This window comes from Bos indicus, chromosome 23, assembly GCF_029378745.1.
Source record: "Bos indicus isolate NIAB-ARS_2022 breed Sahiwal x Tharparkar chromosome 23, NIAB-ARS_B.indTharparkar_mat_pri_1.0, whole genome shotgun sequence".
Lineage (NCBI taxonomy): Eukaryota > Metazoa > Chordata > Mammalia > Artiodactyla > Bovidae > Bos > Bos indicus.
The window spans coordinates 42,542,974-42,567,725 of NC_091782.1; the positions used below are offsets into that span (position 1 = coordinate 42,542,974).

Below are 24,752 nucleotides of genomic sequence, written 5' to 3' on the forward strand. Positions count from 1 at the left end.
ACTGTGAGTCTGTCGGGAGCAGTATTGACTGCCCAAAGGCCAGTATCATTACAGAAATGGAGGAGAATACAGGAAGAGCTTGGTGTTTGGTTCAGGACCTGGGCCCTTAGTCCTTCAGAGTAAGGTGACATTATTTGCAGAATTTATAAGATTATTATGCATTGAAGAAAGGCCAGTGAGAGAAAAACGTCGAATTCTAATGTCTTAGAACTAATTAATATGGCCACAGTTACAGAGGATTAACGCCCTGAGGTTGATCTGTTAAAATGCTATTGGTTACTTGTTGTTACCAAGGATCTGTATGCTTATTATATTCCCTGTAATAGCCTTGTGTCGAGCCACCAGTCTGTGCAATTCAGACGACCACCTCCACCTCAAAAAGACTGATGGTGATTTTATGAATTTAATATCCAATCTTAGAAGCTGTATTTTTTGTTTAAGATTTCAGTAAGAATAGAAGCTGTGTTTTCCATTTACAGTTTTGTTATTCTGAAATCGAAGTGGAAAGTCTGAGCGGAATTAAGAACTCCATAAAACAGGATCTTTTAACATCTCGGTTTAAGTCATTTTCTTAGAGAGAATTTGTTGAGGAAATTCCCTTATTTCTTTGGTAGACTGATTTCTTCTTCTGAGACGGTGGCTATGTCCTGCGATCTGATTCCCAGACATCTGTTCTGTCATCAGAGTCAGGCTAAGTCAATCACATGGGTATTTGATTTACACTGTGTTAAACCTTGTGATTGAAAGAATTTTTATTAGTGATGTCAAGATAATAAATTGCAGAGAGCTTTCGACAGTTCTGTGTAACAGTCAAGTAGCAGGCTTTGGCCCGTCTAGCAGTGGAATGGATTGTGAGCTCATCGTCAGGTCACTGTGGAGCAGCCATGTTTCCGTGGCCTGTGGCTGGGAGTAAGTGTAGTGGGGCCATTAGAAAAGGCCTGTGGTTGAGTTTTGACTTAGAGCTGTTTTAAAAATGCCAGACAGACTGAACTCATGGGAGAGTTTGAGTGAGACCGGCTGTAATGTAAGTGAAATATACATGCAGGTTGGAGACTTCTGCCTCAGAGGGAGAAACTGATGCAGGAAAGGAGAGAGCACAGAACACCAGGTAGACTGATGTATGCCTTAGACCAGTGGGTATCAGCCTGGGACCATTTCGAGTACCCAGGGGACAGCTGGCCGGGTCTGGAGACACTTTTTATTGCCGTAACTGGGAGGAGGTGGGTCGCTGTGCTGGCGTCTCGTAGGTAGAGGTCCGGATGCCGCTGCTGCTGCTGTTCAATTGCTCAGTTGTGTCCGACTCTTTTGTGACCCCATGGACCACAGCACGCCAGGCTTCCCTCTCCTTTGGGGGAGGGGTGGGGCATTTTTCTGCCTACACAGAACCCAGAGCATTTTTCAGTGCCATTTTCGCTGAGCTAGAGACAGAAAAAGAAAGTTTGTAAAAAGGGTTTGAAATAATCCTCTTTTCAGTGGTATAACTTCAGCATTTTAGAAGCCGTTTTTCTTTTAGTTAGTGTGTTGTGACTTCTAGAAGACATTTGGAGAATGTTGAAAGGAATTGTTTAAAGTGGCAATGACACATTCCAGTAGAAGAGAAACCAAGAGGGAAACGAGTAGCCAAGGAAACTCCAGATGAAGGGTTTGAAAACTTGAATGTGCAGCTAGTACTCACCTGGGGATAAGGGAAGATTCGGATTCCTGGGCCCCTGCAGCCTGGGTAGGTGGGTTAGGGTGGGGCTCTGGGGGTTGTATTTTTAACGCATCCTTTTGCTTCTCTGGTGGCGCAGATGATAAAGAATCTGCCTGCAATGCAGGAGACCTGGGTTTGATCCCTGGGTCGAATTCTCCAGGGGGGATCCCCTGGAGAAGAGAAAGGCAACCCACTCCAGTATTCTTGCCTGGAAAATGCCATGGACAGAGGAGCCTGGTGGACTATAGTCCGCAAAGAGTTAGACACAACTGAGCGACTAACACAACACACTCCTGTGATACATTTAGCACAAAAGGTTCTTGGATCACATGCTAAGAAACAAAATGTAAATAACTGTTTTAAAATATGTACATATTTTAATAATTGAGTATAAAATGAAACTATTGCATAATACTAATGTTAGAGGACAGAATAAGGAAGTATATTAAGCATAGTAAGTTCTTGACATTTCAGTTACATTTTGGGGGATGTGGTTTGTTTTAGGCATATTTGAATCCTTATTATATCAAGCCATATTTATATTCAAAGTATATAATGATTTTGACCCTTGATTGTTCTTGTTAAGACTGTCATCTTCCCTGTGTGATTAATTGTTGTGTTGATATAAATATGATTTTGGCTTACTAATGTTCAGTAAGAACTAATGACTCTTGGGAATGTCAGTGACTCTGTGAGTCCTTTGTAAGTCAGATATAACCAAGCTATTATTACAGGCTTGTTTGGATGCTAAGAGATAACATTTATGAATTTATTTCTTAAAAAAGATTTTTGTTGTAGTATAGGTTATTTACAATGCTGTGTTAATTTCTGCTGTACAGGAAAGTGACTCTATTTATATTTTTTTTCAAAATCTTTTCAGTTCATATTCTTTTCCATCATGGTTTATCAAAGGATTGAGTATGGCTCCCTGTGCTACGGTAGGACCTGTTCATCATAGTTTGCATCTGGTGGTGGCAGTTTTAGTTGCTAAGTTATGTCTGACTCTTGTAACCCCATGGACTGTAGCCTGCCAGTCTCCTCTGTCCATGGGATTTCCCAGGAAAGAATACTGGAGTGGGTTGCCATTTCTTTCTCCAGGGCATCTTCCTGACCCAGGGATTGAACCTGGGTCTCCTGCATTGCAGGTGGATTCTTTGCCTGCTGAGCCACTGGGGAAGCCCATAGTTCGCATCTGCTGATCCCAAACTTCCAATCCTCTCCCCCAGCCCCGCTTCCCCCGTGGCAACTGCAAATCTGTTCTTAGTGTCTATGAGTCTGTTTCTTTGGTGTATTTATTTATATCATATTTTAGAGTCCACATTTAAGTCATTTCATATGGTAGTTGTCTTTCTCTTTCTGACTTACTTCATTTAGTATGATAATCTCTAGGTCCATCCATGTTGATGCAAATAACATTATTTCATTCTTCTTTATGGCTGAGTAATATTCTAGTATGTGTGTATATGTATCAGTTCAGTTCAGTTCAGTTCAGTCGCTCATTTGTGTCCGACTCTTTGCGACCCCATGAATCGCAGCACGCCAGGCGTCCCTGTCCATCACCAACTCCCGGAGTTCACTCAAACTCACGTCCATTGAGTCAGTGATGCCATCCAGCCATCTCATCCTCTGTTGTCCCCTTGTCCTCCTGCCCCCAATCCCTCCCAGCATCAGAGTCTTTTCCAATGAGTCAACTCTTCACATGAGGTGGCCAAAGTACTGGAGTTTTAGCTTTAGCATCATTCCTTCCAAAGAAATCCCAGGGCTGATCTCCTTCAGAATGGGCTGGTTGGATCTCCTTGCAGTCCAAGGGACTGTCAAGAGTCTTCTCCAACACCACAGTTCAAAAGCATCAATTCTTTGGCACTCAGCCTTCTTCACAGTCCAATTCTCACATCCATACATGACCACTGGAAAAACCATAGCCTTGACTAGACAGACCTTTGTTGGCAAAGTAATGTCTCTGCTTTTGAATATGCTATCTAGGTTGGTCATAACTTTCCTTCCAAGGAGTAAGCGTCTTTTAATTTCATGGCTGCAGTCACCATCTGCAGTGATTTTGGAGCCCCCAAAAATAAAGTCTGACACTGTTTCCACTGTTTCCCCATCTATTTCCCATGAAGTGATGGGACCGGATGCCATGATCTTAGTTTTCTGAATGTTGAGCTTTAAGCCAACTTTGTCACTCTCCTCTTTAATCAAGAGGCTTTTGAGTTCCTCTTCACTTTCTGCCATAATAGGACATCCTTATCCATTCATCTGTTGATGGACATTTAGATTGTTTCTAAATGGCTGTTATAAATATTGCTGCTGTAAATATAGGAGTGCATGTAGCATTTGTGAATTTCTTAACGTAGAGTAGTTGCTCAGTAAATGCTAACTTTACAAATTGCTAGAGAATTTTTCTGGGACTTTCATTTTAAGAGTATAAACTTAAGAGTTCATAATTCCTATCCATCGAGTCCATAAGGCCGACCTTTGCTATGGTGTCGCCCCCAATACCTCTCCTGCATAAAATGGTTTCCTTTCTGAAGTCCCGTGGTTCTTCTCTTATTCTCTTATTTTATTGCAAAGAGGTTGTACCATTTATACACACTCTCTTCCCAGATGGAAACTAATTTCCCCAAGGCCATGACCCATCGTATCAAATACTTTATACTCCAGATAAGCCCCTGGCAGACTCTCTTTCCAAAGCACTTACTCAGTACATTTGTTGGTGGAATGACTACAATTTAGACAATTATGGCACCATCTTACAACTTCTCAGATATTGTCTCTCACTTGTTTGGAAATTGAAAATGTTGCAATGACTTTTGTAAAAACAATTTGAGAATAGTTATTTACTCAGCTTTTTATGTTAATGATGTCACGATATCAAAAATTAGCTAGAGTAAATCTACTTTAACGAGGATGGTTTGTTATCTAGATGACATGTTCCACATGTAACATCCAAATGAACTATAACACTGAGTTGTTGGCAAGTGGTTGTGATGAGCAGAAGCAGTCATTATACATTACTTGGTAAAATTCATATTCATATCTTGTCAGTTTGTAGTGAGCCAGAGATTGAAAATACCAGTTGTTTCTGTTTTAGTAACTGCTTTTAAAAAATATCTCAAATCTTTTTATTTTCTTTAGTTTGACTGCTAGTAATGTTTTTAATATGTGACCTTTCAAGAAGTAATGAAATGCATCAATGCAGCTTGGCAATGCATAACAGAGCATGCTTCTAGGATTATTTTTAATGATTAAAAGTCAAATTGAACTTAAAAAAAAAAGACCTGAAATGCAGATGAGCCAAGTAAACCCAGAAAGAAATCTATGAATGAAATGTGGGTTCCTGGCCCTTTGTGTATTCGCCAAGTCTATTTTCTCCAGATTTCTTATTTCTTGCTCATTCACCACAAAGGGGGAAAGGTGATGGGGATCTCAGAGTATGTTGTATTGTTTTGTTCTTTTTGTTTTTGGTCTGAGGTCCCTTGAGTTTGTCCCACTGGTGTATTTTTTGCATTCTCCTTTCTCTTCCCTGGTGGTTTGAAGAATGTACTATAGTTGTCCATGAGTTTTGGTTGGGGAGGTACAGCCATCAGACCTGAGTTTTCCAGAGGCAGCTTTGATGATGATCTGGGAAGGTGAATGGCGGAACATGAGAACGGCCGGAAATCTCAATGGGAGAGTGGGAGCGCTGGGTGAGAGCTGAGGCAGCAAGGCTGGAGGGATGGAAAGGGAAGAATTCAAGTAGTGTAACCAGGAAGTAGAACAGTTAGAATTTGGCACAGCTCCCGAGAGTAATATGAGGGAAGGCGGAGGTGTGGGTGCTGCTTGTTCCCAGTTTGGGCCACTCAGTGATGCCAGGGACCAGAAGGAACTCAGTGAATCTGTAGACACGATGGGCCCCCAGACTGTCGGCTGTCATCCAGCATTGCTTGCCTTCTGTCCTTCATGACCCTTTAGCTTACCCCTTCTTGATTTGGAACCATGGCTAATGGCACCTTCAGCTTCTGTTGGATGGCCTCAGGTGTCAGGTGCTTAGAAGTGACATCAGGGGCGTGTGGGCTCCACTGATATAAATGTAGAGGCGAAAGAGAAGTGTTAGTCTAGAGCTGTCCCAGTGCTTAATACGAAAGGCAGGATAAAAATGTTGGCTAAACTAAAATTACTCACTTCAGATTTCAAGAGCCACGGGAGAAGTTTAGTATTTACCGGCTAGGAACATCAGCCCCTCACTTAGTAATGCCTGATTCAGAGAACTTTCTTTTGTGGTGCAGCATACTGAGGGGCTTCTACCAAGATAGAAAAAGAGAACAGTGCTTCCTAAACTATAATTACTTCAACGTTGCCATAAGTAAATATTTTAAATATACAAAAACGGCAACATCAGGAAATATGACTAAGAAGTCAAGATGTGACACACCCTCTAGCCCCCACCTTTGTGGTTGTTGAAAATTTCCACCAAGAATGATATATGCAAAGAAGGTTAAGGTCAGGCTGTGAAGTTTCATAGCAAAGCCAGCATTTTCATGGCCTTTAATTTTACAAAGTTAAAATCCAATGATGTACCTTACAAATGGGAGTCCAGTATTTAAGTTAGGTACGCTGTCATCGTAATTAGACACGAGCCGTTACAGTGGCTTTCCTTTCTTAACTTCTGTACAGAAGTTTGGTATGGCAACGGAGCAAAACAAAACAGAACAAGACACACGTCTGCTCCTAACTGTGTTGCTTGCAAATACACAAACCTTGAATTGACTTGGTTTGTCTGAGAGAAAGAGGCATTTGGGAGGAGAAGGAAAAAATCTCATGAGTTGGACACAGTATCAAAAGAGTTTTGTTACCATCAGTTGATATGATTGTGTCATTTTATACCAAGTGTGTAGCACAGTGCTAAGGGAATGAACTGAATTCTTCTGTATCTTGTCGTCCTTGCCCCAGGAACTTCTAAATATTACTGAACTTCCCAAGTGGCACTCTGCCTGCCAATGCAGAAGTCACAGAAGACTTGGGTTCAATCCCTGGGTGGGGAAGATCCCCTAGAGAAAGGAATCACAATGCACCTCAGTATTCTTGCGTGGAGAATCCCATGAACAGAGGAGCCTGGTGGGCTACAGTCCACGGGGTCGCAGAGTCAGACACGACTGAGCAGGCACAAACTTTAGTAATCCATATCCTTTCTCTGGCAGTTATTCCCCAAATCATGAAACGCTCTCATCACTTTCCTGCTGCAAAGTGAAGAGGTGCTCAGTGAGTTGGCTATTTTAGCATTCATTGAAAAGCTCCATGGCAGATTGTGGCATTCATATTGGAAACAGAGACGTATAGAACATTTCAGAGGGGCGTGGGGGCTACCAGATATGGGTGTCATTAAGAATGGCTGGGCATTTAGAAAGGTCAAGACACAACTGATCCATGGATTCTAAATTGTACTCCAAATCCATTTTCTTTCTTTCTTTTTTTTTTGCCACGAGTTAGTATATATTATCTTTCTTTCTTCTAAAATCACTTCACATTAGGATGGAGTCTCGCAGATAAGCTGTCATGGAGCTCCTCAGTGAATACCATAGATTGTACTATAGACTAATTACTCTTTCAAAATACCTAAAACTTCCGGTTGAGTGTACTGCTAATTTTGTTCAATCTTGGGACTGAAGGGAAAGATGTTTAAAAATAAAATTGTCATAAAAATACTTTCCTGTGTTCTTCACTGTTCATCCAAGTGAGGAGAAATAGGAACAAACATGATATTTTGTGTTCTGCACGGTGGGAAGTGTTGTGAGAGATTCCCCAGAAAGTCTCAGGAACACTCACCATCTACTAATAGTTGTCAAAGATGTTGCTGTTGCTCAGCTGCTCGGTCGTGTCTGAGTCTGTGCCATCCCGTGGACTGCAGCATGCCAGGCGCTTCTCTCCTCCACCGTCTCATGGAGTTTGCTCAAGTTCATGTCCGTTGAGTTGGCTGACGCTGTCTGACCATCTCATTCTCTGCTGTCCTCTTCTCCTTTCTCCTTCAGTCTTTCCCAGCATCAAGGTCTTTCCTAGTCAGTCAACTCTTCATATCAAGTGGTCAAAGTATTGGACCTTCAGCTTCAGCACTGAATGTTTAAGGCTGATTTCTTTCGAGATTGACTAGTTGGATCTCCCTGCAGTCCAAGGGACTCTCAAGAGTCTCCTTTAGCACCGCAGTTTGAAACCATCAATTCTCCGGCACTCAGCTTTCTTTATGGTCCAACTCGTACATCCATACGTGACTCCTGGAAAAACGACAGCTTTGACTATATGGACCTTTGTCAGCAAAGTGTTATCTCTGCTTTTTAATACACTGTCTAGATTTATCATAGCTTTTCTTCCAAGGAGCAAGTGTCTTCTAAGTTCATGGTTTCAGTTATTGTCCACAGTGATTTTGGAGCCCAAGAAAATAAAATCTGTCACTGTTTCCTCTTTTTCCCTTTCTATTTCCCATAAAGTGATGGGACCAGATGCCATGATCTTCGTTTTTTGAATGTTGAGTTTTAAGCCAACTTTTTCACTCTCCTCTTTCACTTTCATCAAGAGGCTCTTTAGTTCCTCTTCACTTTCTACCATTAGAGTGGTATCTGCATATCTGAGGTTATTGCTATTTCTCCTCCCAATCTTGATTCTAACTTTTGATTCATCCAGCCCAGCATTTCACATGATGTACTCTGCATATAAGTTAAATAAGCAGGGTGACAATATACAGCCTGTTGTACTCCTTTCCCAATTTTAAACAAGTCCACTGGTCCATGTCCAGTTCTAACGGTTGCGTCTTGACTTGCATACAGGTTTCTCAGGAGGCAGGTAAAGTGGTCTGGTATACCCATCTCTTTAGGAGTTTTCCACAGTTTGTTGTGATCTACACAGTCAGAGCTTCTAAATGTCAAAGAAAGAGACTCACACAAATGGAGCCATGTCACCTACCATCAGGCAGTACACAGGAGATCCATAGTGATGGGGGTCCCTGCCAGAGGCACTTTGAAGAAAGGAAGAGCTGGACTAGTTCTGGAAGTGGAGATGTCTTCAGCTGGGCGTTGGAAAATTATTAGGACTGATCTAGGAAGTTGGTATTCAGTATGTTTTGATTGATTCTGAATTAGCAGAAGAAAGGGCATTGATGTGCAAGAAATAATGGGTAGAGGTTATAGTGACCTGAGGGAACTAAGGGTTTAGAAAGCATTTGAAGAGAATAATCCCATCTCCCTTGCCTTACTGGGGTGCCTTCGAGATGACGGGCATTTCACTGCCCTGTTTAATACATTTTAATTCCAGAGGAATGGAGAGGGAATAGAGCCGAGGGCTCCTTGGGTCTTGCTCCCAGAACATCATTATGTTTGCTCTGTGCTCCAGCCTCGTGACCTTTTAGGGATCAAAAGATTGGACTTCACAGCATCCTGCTTATGTGGCTTTTGAGTGAGACTTCATTTTCCATGGGGTGACCCTTCCGCTTTGGGAGGTGAAAGAATCTTCCTGCTTTGTACATTTATTGGGGTGGCCTCTGAGCCAATTCATTGAGCACCTCTTCACTTTGCAACAGGAAAGTGATGAAAGTATTTCATGATTTTGGGGATAACTGCCAGCGAAAGAATCTGGATTGCTGAAGTTTGTGCGTGTGTGCTCAGTCGGGTCTGACTTTTTGTGACCCTGTGGAGCCATTAGACTCCTCTGTTTTGGGGATTTTCCAGGCAAGTATACTGGAGTGGGTTGCCATTCCCTCCCTTAGGGGATCTTCCCGACACAGGGAACAAACCCAAGTCTCCTGTATTGCAGGCGGATTCTTCACTGCTGAGCCACTGGGAAGGTCAGCAAATGATTAATTGGAAATGAGGCAGCATAGTGAGGACTGGAGAGACCCTTGGTGTCAGACAGATACAGATAGAGGTTAAAGTCCTGGATCTGTCTCTTGGTTATTTAGCCCTTTGAGTATGTTATTTAGCCCCATTCAGCTTCATTTCTTCATTTATTAAAAATAGGAAAAGGGAATATATGTATACAGATAGCTGATTCTCAGTGCTGCACCGCAGAAACTAACATAGCATTGTAAAGCAATTATACTCCAATTTAAAAAAAAACAACAAAATAATAGGAAAGTGTCAGCCACCTAGGATGGTTGTCAGGCTTAAAGAGATAATTTGCAAGTTTAATACTGAAATATTAGCTATTAGTATTATTGCATGTGTACATCGACACCCAAAGATAACCAGTGTTGTTTAGTCGTTCTTTTTAGTTCTTAAAGAGGGGATGGTTTATAACTAGTGCTAAGCTAAGTGTTAGTTGCTCAGTCGTGTCCAACTCTTTGAGACCCCATGGACTGTAGCCCACCAGGCTTCTCTATCCTTGGAATTCTCCAGGATTCTGGAGTGGGTCGCTACTCCCTGATAACTACATAGTTACTTCATTAACTGATTTCATGAAATAGGCCTTTCTGAGTCTCTTTCAGGGTACTTAAAAAGTTGATTGCTGTTGGTTAAAACAAATCCTTCCTAAATTATTAAGGCCTAGGTTGGAAGAAAGTGTTTGCTGAAAGATTCTAAAGTGTACACTTCTCACAGATTCCTACCTGGGATAACCCAAATAACCAAATGTTTTCTTTATAGTCAATCCTGTCCAACTGACCCCTCATGGTTTATGCCATGGCTGTGGACCAGTAGACCTTGTTTAGGGTCACAGAATCCTAGGATAGGAAGGAAACAATGTTCTATGCTTTTCTTCTGGGAGGGATCTTCAGAACTTAGTCTCCTTAGTCAGCAGTTCCTGCTTTGAGAAGCTCCAAGACCATTTTGGGTGGGTGAGAGAGGTCTGCAGGGTCAAAACTATTTTTATAATACTACTGGGTATCCAGTCTTGCTCTCTCACAGGTGTATAGAAGAGTTTTTCAGAGCTGCGTGATGTATGATGATGTTGTATAGTGAACACTGCTCGGAAGTCTGTGTAAGTCAGTGAGCTAATTTTATTTTCCAGTGACCAGTGTATGGGATTTCCCAGGTGGTGCTAGTGGTAAAGAATCTGCCTGCCAGTGCAGGAGACGCAAGAGACACAGGTTCGATCCCAGAGTCGGGAAGTACTCCCCTGGAGTAGGAAATGGCAACCAACTCTAGTGTTGTTGCCTGGGAAATTCCATGGACAGAGGAGCCTGGTGGGCTACAGTCCAGGGGGTTGCAAAGAGTCGGACACGACTGAGCAACCAAGCAGGCACGTGTGTACAACCAGTGTGTGATTTTACGAAACCACACATGGAAAAGGATCCATCCAAAGTGCAAGACAAACCAACGGATTTTAATAGAACCGAGTACAAGGAGTTCGTTGGTAAGTTTCAGATTCCACTTTGCTACCACCCTTTAAGAAACTAGCCCTTGTTGAGTTTTGGTGTAGCACTAAAGGAGAACTTCCACCAGGAGCTGAAAACAAAGGCTAGATTTTCTCCCTCTGTTTCAACCAAACAGCATATCACAGCAACTTGAATTCAGAGACATTTGTGAAAATTTAACTGTTTTCTGTGAACCCAGACACTAAAGAGATTTGTGGAATTGAACATCAGTCTCACTCTTCTCATTAACTTTTTGGTTTTGAAAAAATATGGTTATTTTGCTGTTTTATGTAAGATGCAGTTGGTACCTTGTTACTTAAGCTAAATGCATTAATACAGATTTTAAAATTCAGTTTTCATTTCTAATATAAATATCATTAAAGGTAATCTATGTCATTAACAGTGCTTTGGGGTCCTCAGTATATTTTATGAGTGTAAAGAGGACTTGAGACCAAAATCTTTGAGAACCCCTGGCCTCGTGTATTGTTTTCCAGGGGTGTATTCTTGTCACGCATGTATACTGGTTGCCTATTTGAAAAAAGTATTCTGTGGCCAATATATTTTGGACCAAGATGCATGCTTTGTCCCCTATTAGAGCTTTATCATACATTTTAATACATCAAAGTCCCTCAAGTGTGTTTCCCCAATTTTTTGCAACCTTTTTGTCTCTTTTTTTTTAGGATAATGGAATGTCCCACAATGAACTCTTATCAGCTCATTAAACCATACTGACTATTTATCATATAGGTTGCCCTCTCCCCATTTTTCAAAAATAAAAAGCAGTTTTTCTCAGGTACTTTCCTTAAAATTCGTGCTTTATTTAGAGGAAGGCCCAAGGAAATTCACCACCTTATCTCCTTGCCTCTCTTTTTAAAAGGAAAACTACTCATACTTCCTTGTATTAAACTATTTTGCTTACCATCTTTGAAGCTGCTTGGAACTTCTGTTTCCAAACTCATATGTTTTGAAACTATTTTGAACACTTCTTTGTGTTAATTGGTTGCATCTGTTCCCTGTGTCCTATGACAAAGTAATCTCCCCACACAAATTGTCCAAACTGCAGATCAAGTCCCAGCAGCCTAGCAGTGGAGTTGTTACTACTGTTTGGTATTTTTAAATGGCAAAAGATACCTTTGGTGATGTGTCTCATGCCCCTTTATAAAACACAGGCGCTTTTTGTGACCGATTTGTAAATGGCAGTGGGTTTTGTTGTATTTCTTTTTTATGACACTTTCTTTCCAGCTCTTTGGCTCCCATTGGTGGTGGGCACAACCTTAAGAATTTTAACAAAAGAAAAGCATTCTACAGTGTGGATGGGGGGACAGGCTGCTGGCTGCAACTACATGGGTGTTTTCCTCCTGGAAAATAGGAGTGATGGATTAGCCAGCAGCAGCCCTTTTCGACGACAGTGACATTCTAAATTTGTGTTGAGGCAAACGTTCAGAGGTCACTTCTTTTTCTGTATTTCACATGTCTGTGTCAGGGAAAGAATGGGAACGTCTTAATGTGTTACAATAATTAAAGGGACAACAGCCTTTGGATTTTGTACAGTTCAAGAGCTATCATTTTTAATATTCTGGTCTTGCCAGTTTCTACTTAAAAACTTAATATTGTTGGCATACTTTCCCTTATTATTTAAGAAATTCAAGCAGAATTTACTGTGACTATCTTATTCAGTATCTTATTCTTTTCTTACCACTTTAGTAGTTTGAGAGAGAACTTTTTACATGTTCAAAGGGACCACATTCAGTCAATATTTTAGAGTGTTAGGAAACTCTAACACTCTGGAAATTCTTTGATAGTTAAATCAGCTAGTTAACCAGATTGAAATTAACCAGACTAAGGTTACTGTTCAGACAGCAAGAGGCTGCTTTTATCTCTTCTTTGACAGGTGAGTGTAGATTGTAGTACAGGTGGGCTTCCCTGGTGGCTCAGATGGTAAAGAGTCTGCAAAGTGGGAGACCTGGGTTTGACCCCCGGGTTGGGAAGATCCCCTGGAGGAGGGCATGGCAACCCACTCCAGTATTCTTGCCTAGAGAATCCCCACGGACAGAGGAGCCTGTGGGTGGGCTACAGTCCATGGGGTTGCAAAGAGTCAGACATGACTGAGCGACTAAGCGTGACGTAGTTGGGATAGCAAAGACTGGAGAATTGTAAGGCTATGTGGCAGCTTAAGAAATCTGATGAAAATGCATATGGACCATTGCTTGTATGAACTATGTGATGTTAGCACTTTTTGCAGTAGGTCAAATTTCAGGTTTGTACATTCATTGCAGGAGAATAGGTTATTCTAGAGGAGTCTTGATATGTGGTCATTAAGAGCTGAAGCTCTGGAGTCAGATGACCTGGGCTTGATTCTTGCCCAGTCACATATGTGTGATGTTGGGCAAGTGATATAGCTTCTCTGTGACTCAGTGTCTCCAACTGTAATAAGTCAGGTAAAATTTCTAGACAGTGCCCGGTGCATCATAACTGTATTAGTTATCTATTTCTCTGTAACAAATTACCCTAAAGCTTGGTGGCTTAAAGTAGCAAAAACTTACTATCTCACAGTTCCATGAGTAAGAATCAGGGCACACCTTAGATGGGTATCTCTGGCTCAAGGCCCCTCCTAAGATTACAGTCAAGCCATTAGCCCAGGCTAATGTGAAGGATCAGCTACAGTCTCATCTGAAGGGTGGAGGCAGGCTGTGTGTGCCTGGGATCTGCCAGCAGGCCATGTGGGCCCCTGCACAGGATGGCTTCAACAGTCTGGCAGTTGGCTTCCCCCAGATTAAGTCATCCAGGAGAGAATGCAAGAGGGTACCCAAGATGAAAGCTACAGTCTTGTAGCCTCACCTTGGAAGTGACATTCCATTACCTCTGCCCCACTCTGTTTGCTGGAGTCGCTCAATACAGTCTGCACTCAGGGGAGAGGATTATAATAAGGACATGAATACCAAGGTAGGATAGCTGGGCACCATCTTCTTGGACGCTGCCTGTAACAGTAACTCATGCTTTCACATGTATCTTCTATCCTATCTACATGTCAGTGAATTCCAAACACCCACATCCAGGTGTCTACCTGATAGCTCACTAGGAGTCTAACAAGCATCTTAAGCTTAACACGGAAAAGTGGCCCTTCCTGACACCTGCCTTTTCCAGTTTTTTCTATCTTGGTGAATGGCAACTCTATTCTTAGAGATGATTGGGTCAAAAATTTGGAAAGATCCTTTACTCTTTTCTGTCTCTTCTACCACTTGTCACCTTGACCTTCGCCGTGTGTCCAGAATCTCGCCAGTTCTCACAGCCTCCTCCTCCAGTGTCATCACCTCAGTCCACGTATCGAGCGTCTCACCTGAATTTTTGCAGTTGCCTAAGTGGACTCTGTGTTTTCTGCCTTGCCTCCTTAGAATCTGTTCTTCAGACAACAGATATAAAGATCCCTTAAAACATAAGGCAGATCATTATCCTGCTCATTTCAAAATCCTCTACTGTCTTTGTATTTTAAGGTAAAAAGCCAAAGTCTTTCCAGTGGCCTCCGAGGCCTTTTGTGATTGTAACATTATTCTTTTTGTGTGTTACTGCATAAAATGTTGTCAGTATGCATAATAAATACTATGTTAATCTATGTCTGGGTGAACACATCTTAATATGTTTAAGTTACCTAGAATTTATTTTTTACCCTTCTTTCTCTTTTTTTTAATTATTTATTTTAATTGGAGGATAATTGCTTTACGACATTGTGATGATTTTTGCATACATCAACATGAATCTGCCACAGATATACACGTGTCCCCACATCCTGAATCCCCCTCCCATTTCCCTTCCCACGCCATCTCTCAGGTTGTCTCAGAGCCCTGGCTTTGAGTGTCCTGCCTCATACATCAAACTTGCATGGGTCATCTATTTTATATACAGTAATATACATGTCTCAATGCTATTCTCTCAAACTGTCCCACCCTCGCCTTCTCCCACTGAGTCCAAACGTCTGTTCTTTACATCTGTGTCTCTTTTGCTGCCCTGCATGTAGGATTGTTGTTACCATCTTTCTATTTTGTGAATGGTGTAAGGGAGTGATCTGACTCTTCTCAAATGGAAAGCTAATCTCCCCAGAGCTATTGATAGACAAGAACACTCATTCCCCACCAAGGGATTATTCCACCATGAACCCATTACTCACCTTCTATGCAATCTGTGTCTAATTGTTGGAATTTAGGATTAAAATGAATCTTAATGGATCATATAAGATAAAATTGTGTTTGTGGAAATTTAATTTGATATGGTATACTCAATTGCATATGAAAACAACTTGAATTATCACTAGGAATTCATTATGGAGAGCCCTTACTTAGGTCCCTTTATTTGATAGATAAGGAACTAATTCTGCATAGGAGATTATGACTTAAATTTAAAAATAGACTAAGCTGCAAAACTCAGACAAAAAAAAAAAAAAAAACCTCATGGCTTTTAGACCACTGCTTTTGAGTTATGTTGATATGCTATATTTTGTTGCTGCTGCTTATAACTGTTCAGAAAATTATCACAAAACGCTTATCAAATTTTAAAACCCTGTAAGGATATCATCTAGAGGGCAATCCCTGTTTCTGTAGCTAACTTTCAGTGCTCAGGCAAATCAATGAATGCTCTAGGCCTCTGGTGTTCTTTTCGTCTTTCTGGACTTTTGGTCTTATCTCTATTTATAACTTCAACCGGCAAGCAAGAATGGGCAGGCAAAGGAGATTAAACTCAAGCCAGTTTGTTTTGTGGGTGATTAGCAGCACAGTATTCCTGCTTGGAGAATCCCAGGGACGGAGGTGTCTGGTGGGCTGGTGTCTATGGGGTCGCACAGAGTTGGACACAACTGAAGCGACTTAGCAGCAGCAGCAGCACTGCTGAAAAGTTTTGCTGAAGGAGGAAAGTATATTACAATTCTTGCTTAAAAGGAGGTGTGTAGAATTTTCAGTGGTTTTCTTTTGATATAAATGGTTTCATGCTTGTTACACTATGTGTAATTGAGGGTCAGCTATAAAACACAAAATGAATCACTTCCAAGTTCTTCACATCTACAGAGATAAGAATGGAAAATCTTGTCACTCAGATGAGTCCTTTTTTCTTTTTTCTCCTCTGCAAATAGTCTAAACCTTACTCCTCTGAACACCTGGTTTTTGAAGCCAGAGATAGGGCCCTGAGCTAATAATGGAGACATTATCTCCTCTCCCAGATCACTTGGCTCTGCTTGGTGACAAGAATATAATCCAGAAATGAATTTCTTTACACAGAAATAAAACAGAAAAAGAGAAAGAATATTATGAGAAAGTGTTGTGCTTCTGGTAAACTTTTCAAATCAACACATTACATTGTACTCAGTGACATTATTATGCCCATTAAGAGTCAGAGGGCATGAGTGATTAAACCCAGAGTCTAGTCAAGGCAGAGATAAACTTGCTGTGTGACTTTAAGAGGCTCTTCACCTTCTCTGGGCCAGCAGCTTTATTTGCAGAAGAATCTTGGACTAGATGACAAAGACACTTCTAGTTCTAAAATACCAGTACATAAAGCTGGTAACAAGAGAATTGCAGCAGTTTATTTTTAGTAAAAGAAGATTGATACCAGCCAGTAACTCTCAGTGGGCTTGCTTAAATCCTCCTGTCTTCCAAATTCTGTTTTTACCAAATCGGTAAACTGAAGACAGTTTGTCATGCTTTGAACTTCCTGGCTCGTGTTGATTTGTATCAATATGTTACTGTTACACATTTGAGTGGGAGCTGAGTTACATTTCATGAAAACTGCTCAGAAAACTAATAAAATTGTTACAACCTCACTTTCAGTGGGAATTGATAGCATCAAGAAAAATAAAAGAGCCTTGGCCATTTTCAGGCATTTGCTCTTCCAGCTAGACTGAAAATCTAATGGCCTTACACTCAACTCGCTTGTTTAAACATTAACCAAAGTGGCTTTCTCCTCCTCCTCAAAATGTTGAAGTGCCAACATGAATTGAACCAGCAGTCCACACCCCCCACCCAAGTCCTCTTAAAAAAACATTGAGTATTCTATAAAGTAATAGCTTCAGAAGGCTTTCAAGGAATTGATTATTCACACAGCAGCCTAGGGAGGTGCAGAAAGTATATGCTGTCTCTTACAACTGGGTCAGTGCATGGTGAGCTCCTTGATTCAGGACCTTTGGAGATTCACAGAGGGTTTCCAGTTACAAGTGGGGTGCAGTCACCATAGTTAGAGAACGGGGTGACAGCCTTCCAATGGGCTTTCAGAATAGATGCGGAAGAGCTCAGAAAAGGCTCAGAAAGGGTGCAGACATCTTTTGAGGATCGTTTCCAGGCTCTCAAATGGCCATTGTCAAAGAACAAACAATGGCGGGGGGTAGGGGGTGGTGTGGTGGTTTGACTAAGCATCCGAAGAAGCCCGAACAGCACCCTGTGAGCAGTGAGCCTTGGAAGCTCACAGCCCAGTGGAGAACTTTTCAGAGCGACTTGTCACACACAGTTCTAATGTGTGGGCTTTATCAGCTGCTCTGAGTGGGGGTTAAGAGGCATGCATATTTTACCCATTCATTACATATTCAGTGTGTGAAGTAAATGCCGCTTTCCAGCTTGGGTGGAGAAGGTTATTTATCAAGATAGACCAAGTCAGAACGAAAGCCCATCAATTACCTGTTTGGAGCGCAAAATGGAAAATGTCCTCTCTCTCACACTTTGCCATTTCTGTTCAATCCTAGTAATCCTTCGTTGAAAACTACTAATATTAGCTCCTTCAATTTGAGTCTTTCATGGGCAGAATCAGATGAATTTTAATTCAAAACATAACTTTCTCCACTTTCTGCCCTCGAGAACTGCACGTCAGCATCTCTGTTTCAACATCATGAATTCTTCTTTAATTTCTTATTTCAGTTAGTAAACTTGAAATCTTGCAAGCGCAGTATCAGCGGTAAGTGTCCTGAGATGCAGCACCTATCTAGTAGGGGTTTTGTTGTCTTTTTTTGTACTCCCCTCCCCTCCCCATCACCGGCATTTCAAAGTACCATATGGAGATCAGTTGTGTGATAGATTCGTTCTGGTAATTAACATGCTTGTTTGAGGTTATAAAATATACATCTGAGAAAGGCCAGGGATTTCCCCCTGAATATCAACGAACTGCTTGAAGTGGCATTTATTTTTCATTCTGACTTGGTGTTGTGTTTTGTTTTACTGCAGCAGTCTGGAGCAAAATGAAAGAGCTTATGTCGAGGCCTCCCAAGCAGTGCTGCTACAGACCATGAACAAGAGAGGAGGAGGAGACCTCAGCCTGCACGAACGATCCTGAAACACAAATGGTCTTGGGTAAGTCATCTGAAGGGCTTGGCATCCATCAGCTGTAAATTTCATCCATCATCGTTGGTTTGGTGTCCCAGGACATCTTATTCAACCCAAGCAACAGGATGTTGAGGAAATGTTGATCAAGTGCTGGAGAGCTGAAAGAACAATGAAAGTGACTTAGCGTGTTCATTTCTGAAATTTGCAGAAGAGTAGGATTTGAGCAGAATGCATTGGTGGTTAGGAAAGACTAGAAAGAACTGAACTAAACACCTAGGCAACAAACTTCATCTTCCGTGTATTGCATTTCAGTGGAGAGAATATTGGGTTAATCACATGAGAGACAGTAGATTCAGTCTAGGGGCACATTTGTTATCCTTTAAGTGAAGTATTGGGATGAGCAAGGTGAGAGGCACTGCGAGTTTCCAGAGCCTATTCAACAGGATCTATTGTGAACCTTTTTAAAAAATATTTATTCATTTATTTATTTGGCTGCATCGGTCTTAGTTGTGGCATGTGGGGTCCTTGTTGTGTTGTGCAGTGTCTTGCGTTGGCTCAGTAGTTGTAGCACAAGGACTTAGTTGCTCTAGCGGCATGTGGCATCTTAGTCCTCTGACCAGGGATCAAGTCTGCATCCCCTGCATGGAAAGTGGATTCTTAACCACTGAGCAACCAGGGAAGTCCCTATTGTGAACCTTTTAACTAACCATGGTGTCCTGGAACAACAGTCTTGGTTTGAGAGGGGAGAGGGGTGGAATGCAAATGTGCCAAGCTATAAATAAATAATAAATTCCAAACTCAACACCAAAATAATGTGGACTTCCAAGGAAGTTTTATCAGCCTGCTTCAGTGTATTTCTTGGAAACAAAGGCCTCAGATGGAAGCCCAGTTCTGCTCACATATCTTGACCTTGGACAACTTATCCACCCTCTTGGAATGAGTCACCTGTAAAAACACCACCGTCTTGAGGATGTCCAGGGTGGCTTGCAAATGTGAAATTCCACAGTTCATTCTAATGAAGTTAATGAAATAATTATACCTTTTGATTCTTGCTTCTCTGAATTTATGGTGTGCCCTTGGCAAGTCATCATTGGCAGGGGGCTCACTGGACTAACCGCTGTGAAGAAAAGGGTGCAGGCACCTGGGGTTGCTCCTTCCTTCTGTTTGGTGACACAGCCCTTTGGACAAGCAGGCTTTGCAGTTCCGGCTCGTGATTTATTCCCTTGCAGCATTAAAGAAAACATGGCGTAGTGCTCTATGAATATAACATTAGAATAAACGAGATAGGTTGCTTTTGAATTCTTGTCCTCTATTTTTCTCTTGGGGATCTAACTTCTTCTTTCTCTGTGCCCGCTGTCGCTGTGTCATGGGTTTTCTGCCAGCCCTTTAACCCCTCAGAGCCCCAAACTTTGTTTCACGTTGAATGGAATTTATGATTTCTCTTTCTTACTCAGTATCCCTTATTCTGAAGCAGAGCTGTGAATGACACGTTAAATGATGTTCACATGTCACTCTTGTTAGCAGCTGGCTCGCTGTCAGCCTCAGAGTGGTGCATTATTTGGGTTTCATAACAGCATTTTTTTTTTCCTCTTACAAATGTTAAATTATGAAGTGCAGGAAACCACACGAATGTGGCAGAATGAAAAAATGCAAACACAGTGTTATCTGGAGATGCCAGTTTTATGATTTTCCTGGTGACCATCTCCTCCCTGCAGTCGATGTACAAAGCCTCTCTACCTGTTCAGTGGTGGCCTTGTAGCCCCGTCTCCATCTTCTGTTATGCCTTGTTCTGAACAGAGAGATTGGTTTAAGATGATTGCATGGGGCTGTCTCTTTCTATCGAAGTCCTTCCTGACCGCCAAGCCTGGCTCACACTCACAAAGTCTGCCCTGAATCCTCAGGACCTAACGACTGGCTTCTCCTTATGAACTCCTGTACCAATGACAGCCTGCATCTTAAAAAAAAAAAAATTTAAAAATCCTTGGCTGTGCACCACTTTGTGCATTGTAGACTTGAGGACAGGAATCAGGTCATAGCCCTGTGGTTCTCAAAGGTGGTCCAAGCCCAGCACCCCCTCCAGCAGAATCGCTGGGACGTGTGTATTAAAGCTGCAGATTTAGCAACACTGGGCTCGATGAGTCACAATTTCTGAGGGTGCTAAGCCCAGGAAACTCCTCACAGAGAGCTCTTCCGCACTGAGGTGTGCGAGTAACTCTCTGAGGCTACTTCTTCATCCTCTTCTTGGTCTCCTTGCCCACAGCAGAGGGTCCAGATCTGAGCACAATTTAATGTGCCCAGGAAATACTTCCTTGTTGATCTGAGCAGTGTCAAACCATGAGGGTTACAATCGCTCTTCTATCTCCCGACCTTATCAGGATGTGGAGTCAGCGTATTCTCTGAACCCCTGAGAAACCCCTTTTTGTATCTAAATGTGTGAAATGTTCCCCTAGGTCAGCGGCTCCTTTAGAAACCTTCTGGTTATGTCTCTTGCTGTGTTACCATTGACTCTTGACTGTTCCCTGGTAATGGCAGGAGCCCTAAGCCCACGTCTAGCAGAGCAGAAACATTAGCTGTGGGCGCAGGACTCGATGGAGCCCACGGGGGGAAGGATGGGAGGATGGCGCGGTGCTGTGGTGATTTGGATGCTGTATCCTTGGCTCCCAGGGCCTCCTTGGCTGCCTGTGGCCGTTCGTTTAATGCTGTTACTTTCAGCTGTTAGCCTCGCAGGTTGTCCATTTGGGTGGCAGGAGAGTGGTCCCATTGCTGGAAGGGAAAAAGCTGAGCTGCAGTGGACACGCGTCAAAGCCCCCGCAGTGGTGGTGGCAGATTCAGGATCTGACTCTCACGTTGACAGATGGCAATGGTGATGCTTGGCCCTCTCCTTCCCTCTTCCACATCCAGCCCGGCCTTGGATGATCCAGAAGAGATGTGGTGTTTGCTTCTGGTGCGTCTCCCGAAGGGCTTTGCTGGAGGATCCACAACCGGCAGAACACCTGACAGCTAGTTCAAGCCAAAAACTAAACCGAAGGACTCGCAGAAGCCTGGCTGGCCGAGGAGGGAACAAGTAGGGGAATCAGGAAATTCATTAGCTGCCGGGATAACCACGGCACCAGACGCTTTCTGCAGCCTTTCTTTTGACTCTTGCTTTGTCTCTGTTTTTTTCTTAGCACAGTTGCGCCAAAGCTGAATTAAGCTTGTGTTAAGAGCACATTTGAGCCTGGTGACAGGAAAGCATCTTCTTCCTGGTCTCCACCTAACCTCATCTGCTGGGGGTTTGGTAAGCAGAGAGTGGACCAGAGTAGATGGGGCTTTTTATCAGATTCTCAGCTAAGGGAAGGAAAGAAACGCATGGGTTTCCAAAGCGGTGTTAAGGGCAAAAGAGGCTTTTTAATATGTGCTTCGTGGAGAATTGACTCGATTTTCCTCTGTGTGACTTCTTCCAGATATAAGTTACCGATATAAGCATCTTCGAGCCTTTGTTAAAGGCTTTAAGCAATAACCGGGGAGAAAATTAAAGAAATGATAAAGTGTGTGATTTTCACGAAATACCAGGTGCTGGCATTGCTGTTTGGGAGGTCTTTAGCGGTGCCTGGAATATTTCCTTTTAAGTAGCTGTCCACAGTTTGAAAAGAGAAAAAACTGCTTTTAAAGGAGATCTGTCTAGTTAGAAACTATGTCACTTGTGCTGTTTAGCACAGGCAGCCTTGAGAATTGCAGGGGTTCTGAATGGCCACCTAGGCCCTGCTTCTGGAAAGCCGATGGAAGAAAAGAGCAAGCTCAGCAGCCTCCTTGAAGACTATGGTCGGAGAGCTCTCCGAATACATTCTAGTTCAGAGGAGTTAGTTACCTTCCACGTCCCTGAGACGCTGGGCGGTAAAGCAGCACCAAGCATGCCTTGGGTGAGATGTGTTACAGCTCGCTCTTCTCCTGATACCATCACGGGCTAATAATTACATCAGCCCTTCAGAGCGGCTGTGTGGTTTGGTCTAACTGTGAGTGAAACCACACCAGTTCAGGAAACGCAGTGAATTGTCTTGTAATAGGCGTCATCAAAGCCCACATTGATTGCCGTGAAAGGTACCCTTCCTTGGTGACAGTTTGAGAGCTTTGAAGGGAGGTGTTTGCTCTGCCTCAAAAGAAGTTAGAATTAACAGCCGCGTTTGCACACTGTTGGAGTGAAAACTGAAACTCACCCATGTTGGTTCCTGCACACGCGCGCCCTGAAGGCTTCACTGCTTCGTGGCATCATTATCAGCTCCGCTCAAATGACTAACACTGTTCCCCTTTCTCCGCAGAGTTTAAGGTCACTGGCTTCTGACTTCCTCCCAGATGGCTCTGATTTGAATATTCCAAAGGTGTCTTCACCTTGAGGCTAAACGTGTACCTTCACTCTCCTGTCTCCCTTTATGGGTTCCTTGTTTAGAGAAACAAGGTCACCAGCCAGCTAGTCACCGAGGCTGGTCACCTCCTCCTCTTCCTGTATGTCATCTCTTGACCACATGTAGTTTTTGCCTCTTAAATAGATTTCAGACTATCCACTCTTCTCCTTTCCTCACCCAAGTTCTCTTTCAGGCTGTTAGCATCACTTGCCTGGACCAGGGCAGCCACTTCCAAAGAGTAGTCTGCCTTTTTTTTTTTTTTAAGGTTTATTTTACTTTTTAGCTGTGCTGGGTCTTTGTTGCTGTGCATGGACTTTCTCCAGTTGCTGTGAGCAGGGGCTACTCTCTGGTTGCCATGCATGGACTTATTGCAGTGGCTTTTCTTGTGCTGCAGCACAGGCTCTAGGCACTCAGGCTTCGGTAGTTGCAGCGTGTGGACTCAGGAGTTGGGGTGGGTGGGCCTAGTCGCTCCATAGCATGTGGGATCTTCCCAGACCAGGGATTAAACCAATGTCCCTTGCATGGCAAGGCGGATTCTTAACCACTGGACCACCGGGAGAGCCCCCAAAGAGTATTCTTGCCTCCAGTCTTTCCTTTCTCTATCCCATTCATCCTACTATTTTGAAAATTACCTTCTTAAAGAAAAGGATCTGATTGAATTATTCCTGAAAACCCTTGACAGTGTGTGGAAGTACAGAAGACTGTTTCTAATACAATGTTAAGTGTAAAATTCATAATTCAAAATTGCATACACGTATTGGTCACAAAGTCATGATGGGAATGGGTGCCTGTCAGCAAAGAGTAGACGTGAATAAAGCAAACAGGAAAGATGTTTGCAGCGTGAGAGTGATCGGTACTTCTTTTTTAAAAAATATTTCTCTTGGTATTTTTCATAGTAATGAATGAGTAGGATGAAATGCAAGGAAAAATTTAAAGCGTTTTCATTAGCTTTTTTCTTCCCTATGAGATTAAGTGAATTTCGTCGCATGATATTTAAGACCCCCTAGGAACTCGTTATCAGCTTAGTGTTTAAACCTCATCTGCCACCCCTCGCATCTCTCCACACACTTCCTTCTACTCTGAACATACTGTGTATTTTAATAGTCATGCCTTTCTTCACGTTGATTCTTTGGTGTGAGATTCTGTTTCTGTACCCAGTGGACTCCTCTTTCATTGAGGCCAAATAGAAATGTCCCCTTTTCCTGCTCTATGTACTGCAATTCTTTGTTTACAAAGTTATCTCTGTGGGTGGCTCATGACGGCAGAGATTGGTTTATTTTAAACCTTGTATTGCAAGTATTAAGCCCATTCCGCCACATAATTTAGCTCCGTACGTATTTATGGAAGGTGAGAAGAAAGGAAAGAATTCATTTATGAATATACAAGTAATCCTTCAGGGGAGATGTAACATTTTTCAGATAAGCTCAGTGCTAATTACCTTGTTATAGAAATGATATAAAGGAAATGTTTTGGTTAAATAGTTTTTACAAAAGTTGTTGGATTCAGCATCAGACCATTTTCACTAAAGAAATAGGGTGGATCTTTGGTATTTGAAAATTCTAACATCAGGGAGGATCATGTCAGCTTCTCAGTAGCCATATCAGTGAAGTTACTAGAAATTGCTTTAAAAAAAAAAAACCACTGTATTATGTCATGAAAAATCATATCAGCCAAATCATAAATCCAAAGAAATAACACATCCAGTGCTGGCAACGTAGTATGAATAGGTGGTATTTTTTCCTAAGGGAATTTAAAAAGTCAAGAGTGGATAGCAGGAAAGCATTGATGTAACGTTTTTGATTCTGAAAGGCTATTCTGCTCTGGAAATATACTTGTTACTATTTTTTCATTTCTAAGAATTCTATTTGGTTAAAATATCAAAGGAGAAAAAAATATCTTGGCTTAAATAGAATGAAAAGTCATCTTCAAAATTAATTTGGCATCCTCAAAATTTCCTTTTCAAATGGGGGAGTAGGATGGTTTTTTTAGTGTCACGTGTTAAAAATGCCACTAAAAACATCATCATTGGCACTTGTTTGCAAGGAATTCAGAATGGGATTTGTTGGAGATGAATGTGT

At 42.2% G+C, this 24,752-nt stretch overlaps 1 protein-coding gene across 25 annotated transcripts in view; it reads left to right on the forward strand.

Moving 5' to 3' along the window:
• ATXN1 (ataxin 1) overlaps nucleotides 1-24,752 on the forward strand; it is a 426,916-nt gene that overhangs the window by 97,982 nt on the left and 304,182 nt on the right. For 23 of the 25 annotated variants that reach the window (XM_070777661.1, XM_070777663.1, XM_070777660.1 and 20 more), the window contains one exon: nucleotides 18,197-18,322. The gene's annotated coding sequence lies outside the window, so the exon portion shown is untranslated. Of the gene's footprint in view, nucleotides 1,025-18,196; nucleotides 18,323-21,196; nucleotides 21,360-24,752 lie in introns of all 25 variants that reach the window. The other 2 variants (XM_070777662.1, XM_070777671.1) reach the window with 2 other exon arrangements.